Below are 6,000 nucleotides of genomic sequence, written 5' to 3' on the forward strand. Positions count from 1 at the left end.
CTTGAGAGCTATCTTATAGCAAAGATAGACCAGGTTCATTCCTGTTTATGATTAAATTTTTGTTTCTCCAAAAGAAAAAAAAAGGCCTATGGCCTACCTGTAACCTCAACCACAAAGGACTGTATACTGTTCTAGTAAACTACAACCATGCCCTTCTTTCAAAAGGTTATATGACCTCCTATAACTAACTGTTGTTATGACTACTTGTTGTTATGACAACCTTATGATCACCTTGCAATTAAGTCTTTGTTTCAGAAGGTTGTTATGACCAATTTATGCTTATATTCTGCTCCTGTAACTCTACCTATTTACTTGCCAAATTACCTATTTGAACCTTCCACAACCCCCAATTCTGAGCTATAAAAACTTTATTTTAACCATGTCCCATGTCCAATGCTGACCTCTTGAACTCTGCTTTATAGGGAGAGAGCCTGTTCACAGCAGTGAAAAGAGCTTGCTTTTTTATATTTAATTGCTTGCTTTAATTAATTTGGCCATGATGATTTGGGTCAATGGACTTTCTCATTGTACTTTTAAATTAACTGGGGTGGTGGTGGTGGTGGTGGTGGCTAAACTCTGAGAGTCAAAATATCTAGTAATTTTTCATGGTCTGGGGGTTTTAAAGCTTCTGCAGTTTTTCCCCCTAATTTGGGGTTGGTCACTTTGAAGAAAGCTAGAATATTTCATTGGCTCAGAATATTTGTATGATGTGTCCTGGTAGCAGGTCCTGAATTTATTGAGCCTGTTAATCAGCAGGTAGCCTGCTGGTAGAATTCAAGAGCCTACAAGGCCTTTGTTTTAAACTGCCAGGCTTTTGTCTCAGGTTAGGAGGGTGAGAAAAAGCTGGACATCTTGGAAATGCATCACCTTAATTACCTATCCATAGCCCTAGTTCCTATTTGCTATATAGGAAGAATGGATGAACAGATGGATGAACTCATGTGAACTGAATGAACTCTTCATTAAAATCTGTGTAACCAACCAACCAAACAAACAAAAAACATGAACAAAACAAACACCCCGTGCAGGAGAGATCACAGTCAGCTATAGAGCTGCATGCATCATTGGTTCTTCTGCAAAATGTTTCACTATTCCTGGTGTATTTTTCTGATAGAGTGCATAAGAATTGGCCCTTAGCCTTGGCAATTGTATGGGATATTGTTGCTTTTCCTGAAGTTGGAGAATTACCCTAGACTGAGCAACACCATATCCTAATTAGCATTGTTAAGGTAGAGTAAAGCAAGGGAAGCCATGAATATATGTGATGAAATTTTCACACGAATTGTGCTGAAATCAATGATAGATTATAGGGGCTGATGTGTCAAGAAGAAAGATATTTCAAATTAAGATACGTGAATAGCGAACATTCCAATGTACTGTGAGATTACTTGATGACAATGTCTCATTAAAGAAGAAATGTCTGCAGGGCATGGTTTAGTTTGAAGGATTAGAGTGCTTCCTTTACGTTGTAATTGCAATGTACTGTGAGTACTGTGATTTATGCTTCAGGAGATCATAGTTTCTTTAATTTTACTTAATTATTTTATTTATTTATATTACAGTTTTCCCCCTCAGTCACTCCAACAGTTCTTCATCCCATTCCTCTTCCCCCTTCCTCTAAGAGGGGGCTTACCTCCTTACTAAGATACCCCCTTTCCCTGGAGACTCAAGTCTCTGCAAGATTAAGCAAGTCTTTTTCCACTGAGGACAGACAAGTCAGACCTCTGATGTGTGTGTGTGTGTGTGTGTGTGTGTGTGTGTGTGTGTGTGTGTGTGTGAGACAGAGAGAGAGTTTGTGTGTGTGTGTATGTTTGATGTATGTATGTATGTGTGTGTGTGTGTATGACAGAGAGAGAGTTTGTGTGTGTATGTATGATGTATGTATGTGTGTGTATGTATGATGTATGTATGTGTATGTATGCTGTATGTATGTATGTGTGTGTATGTATGATGTATGTATGTATGTGTGTGTGTGACAGAGAGAGAGAGTTTGTGTGTGTGTGTATGTATGATGTATGTATGTGTGTGTGACAGAGAGAGAGAGTTTGTGTGTGTGTATGTATGATGTATGTATGTATGTGTGTGTATGTATGATGTATGTATGTATGTGTGTGTATGTATGATGTATGTATGTATGTGTATGTGTGTGTGACAGAGAGAGAGAGAGTTTGCGTGTGTGTATGTATGATGTATGTATGTATGTGTGTGTGTGTGACAGAGAGAGAGTTTGTGTGTGTATGTATGATGTATGTATGTGTGTGTATGTATGATGTATGTATGTGTGTGTGTATGTATGATGTATGTATGTGTGTGTGTATGTATGATGTATGTATGTATGTGTGTGTGACAGAGAGAGAGAGTTTGTGTGTGTGTGTATGTATGATGTGTGTGTGTGTATGTATGATGTATGTATGTATGTGTGTGTGTGACAGAGAGAGAGTTTGTGTGTGTGTATGTATGATGTATGTATGTGTGTGTATGTATGATGTATGTATGTATGTGTGTGTATGTATGATGTATGTATGTATGTGTGTGTAGGTATGATGTATGTATGTATGTGTGTGTGTGTGACAGAGAGAGAGAGTTTGTGTGTGTGTGTGTGTATGTATGATGTATGTATGTATGTGTGTGTGTGTGTGTGTGTGTGTGTTTGTGACAGAGAGGGAGAGTTTGTGTGTGTGTGTGTATGTATGATGTATGTATGTATGTGTGTGTGTATGTATGATGTATGTATGTGTGTGTGTGTATGTATGTATGTATGTGCCAGGTATCTCAGACTGGCCCCTGTAGGCTCTTGTTAGTAGCTGAGTCTCTGGAAGCTCCGTGAAGTCTTGGTTAGTTGAGTATGCTAGTCTTCCTATGGGGTTGCCCAACTTCAAATTCTTCAATTCTTCCCTTAATTCAACATTAGGAGTTCCCAAACTTCAGTCCAATATTTGGGTGTTGATATCTGCTTCTTCTATGTCCACTGCTGGTAGAGCTTCTCAGAGGACAACCATGCCAAGTTTCTGTATGTAAGCATATCATAACAAAGTAGTGTTTGGTCTTGGTATTCCCCCATGAGATTTATCCCAACTTAGGTCGGTCACTGATCTGCCTTTCCTTCAATCTCTTTTCCATTTTTGTCCCTGCAGTTCTTTTAGACAGAACAATTCTGGGTAAGAAATGCTGATTGTGGGTTAGTAAGTCTGTCCCTCCACTTGAGGCCCTGTATACCTACTGGAGGTGGACTTGTCAGGTTCCCTCTCACCAATGTTAGTCATTTTGTCTAAGGTCACCCCCAATGAGTCCTGAAATCGTATCACCTTCTGGCTCTCTGATCCTTTCTATAAGGTCCCTTCACCTCCTACCACCAAGCCTGCTTATTTCCTTTCATTTTGTTGGCCTCAGGTCTTCTCTCCTGCCCCGCCCCATATCTGACCATTTCTGATCCTCTTCCCCTTTTTTCCTCCCCCTCCCCTCTCTCACCCAGGTGCCTTCCTCCTTCTGCCTCCTATGATTATTTCCTTCTCTGCTTCTGTGAAGACTCCTCACTAGGCCTTTTCTGCTTGCTATATTTCTGTAGGTTGCATCCTACATATTCTGTAACTTTTGGTCAATATCCACTTATCAGTGACTACATACCATGCATGTTCCTTTGGATCCGAATCACCACTCTCAGGATGTTATTTTCTAGCTCCATCCATTTGTCTGCAAAATTTTTTATGTCCTTAATTTTAATAGCTGAATAATATTCCATTGTTTAAATGAAACACATTTTCTGTATCCATTCTTCATTTGAGGAACATCTGAGTTGTTTTCAGCTCCTGGCTATTACAAATAAGGCTGCTATCAACATGGTAGACCATGTGTCTTTGTGGTATGTGGGGCATCTTTTGGGTATATGTCCAAGAGTGGTATAGCTGGATCTTCAGGAAGAACTTCCTTTCGATTCTGAGAATATATTCTTCATGATGCATTCTTTAAAGTCTATACATGCATTAATTGGCATACATAAAACCTTTCAGAATATAACCAGTACCTGACTACTTCATCGTTTACTGAAGCAAGTTATTATGCTGGGAGAATATATGTTCTTTTACTTCCTCTTCGAATCTTTTCTCATAAAAATTTCGTGGGAGTGTATCTGTGCAAGGCACTTTTTAAAAATGCCTCTTTAGAAGTATTTGTTTATCAAATACATGGGTTTATTTATTAAACACATAAGAGCATTTGAATCTTTTATGTACATGTATGTATGTATTTATGTTCACCATGGTCAGAGCTGGAGACTGCAAAATTTGGAAGAAGGTATTGGCTTTCCAGGAACTGTAGTTATGGATCACTCTGAGCCACTCTATGCATGTTCAGAACAAAAACAGGGTTTTCTGTAAGATCAAGTTCTCTTAACCATGGGCATCCCCTCCAGCCTTATGTGGAACATTTTTATCACTAAGTAAATAAGAATTACTCTCTCCATCTTCTAATCTTCATCAAAAAACTGATATTTTTTAAAAAAAAACTTTAACTTGAGGAAAATAATGTGCTAGCAATATTTGTCTTCAAGATCAATTCTATAATCCACTTATTTTATAATTGATTAATTATTATTAACAACTGATAAAATTATAGGCTAGGTGTGATTATAATCGTGCAAAATAGTGAAATTCTAAAAGGTATGAATTGTAGTTAGAAAACACAAAGGAATTACGAGTATTTATTTTGGGAGTTAGTAGTAAAGAATTTTCTTTTGTTTGTAATTTACTGAATATTTAGTAATGTTTTATGTTTATATTACTTATAATGAAAAATATGATGGATTGTTAAATAATATTCCCAGTTAAGTTTATTAAGTTGACTGAGGATAGGAGGAACAGAAATATATAGGAGGACATTTTTAGGAATTTGAGATATTGTTATATATTTTATATATATATTATTTTATATATTCTATAACTATGCCGCTTTATTGGTCTTCTTGCAAAACCTGTAATTTATATGGAATCACATTGAGATCTGGATGTTTTCTTTGATACTGAAAATATTCTCTTAGCTTGGACTATTTTGTAGGTTCTCTGTCTATATGATAGAAACCAAGAAATATTAAATGAAATGATTTAGGTCTTAAGATGAATTTTGACAGGTTTCCCTTATATTAAAAAGGATTAACCACTTGTATCTGATTGGTCACAGTTTTTGTTGTTGGATTTCATAGAAATTACAAAACTGGATTGGTAAGAAAAGCTAGATTTTGCTTATCTCTCTTTGATACATACAGTTTTAAACACTTTTCTGTGTAATTATGATGTCCACAGTGTAATTCAATAATTTTTTCATTATTATTTACCAACATGAACCCTTAGGGAAATTCCATCAAGCCCAACTATGAACATGTTCTGGGCTGAAAGCCCATAGATTTGATTCATGATTAAATGGTTGTGCTAATGTTATTGAGAAAATGGCTTATCACTATGGGCCCCCTTTATAGGAACCTTCTGGTGTCCACCTTCACTTGAGGGATAGAGGTACTCTGAGAAATATTATACTTTTTATATTTGTTTCTCCCTTAGGAAGGATTAAGTCATTATTTGTTTGCTGCTTCCTGTGGTGTTCTTAGCTTTCACAGATTGAAGGATTAGAATGGAAAGATCTTTTTTCTTTTGCACTCTACGTATGCCTTGGACTTTCAAAGTCAGAGTACACATATTCGGAACTGTGCTTTAAGTGGGGTCAAGGCTTCAACACCTTACTCCGTCTTTTTGGGTGAGGATTCCAGGATACCTACTGGATGTTTGAAGTTGTTGCTGAGATGTACTTGAATTCTGATTTGAGTTAATGTTTGTTAGCCATGAGAACTATAGAGTGTGTCTCTCCTTGCTTTTCTAGGGCCGTGTCAGGGCAGGAATGTGGGAAGGAGTGGGAGGGTGGGTGAGGGAGCACATAGAAGCAGGGGACTGGGATAGCGGTTTCTGGAGGAGAAAGCAGGAAATGGGATAACATTTAAATTGTAAATAAAATGCA

This window comes from Rattus norvegicus, chromosome 9, assembly GCF_036323735.1.
Source record: "Rattus norvegicus strain BN/NHsdMcwi chromosome 9, GRCr8, whole genome shotgun sequence".
NCBI lineage: Eukaryota > Metazoa > Chordata > Mammalia > Rodentia > Muridae > Rattus > Rattus norvegicus.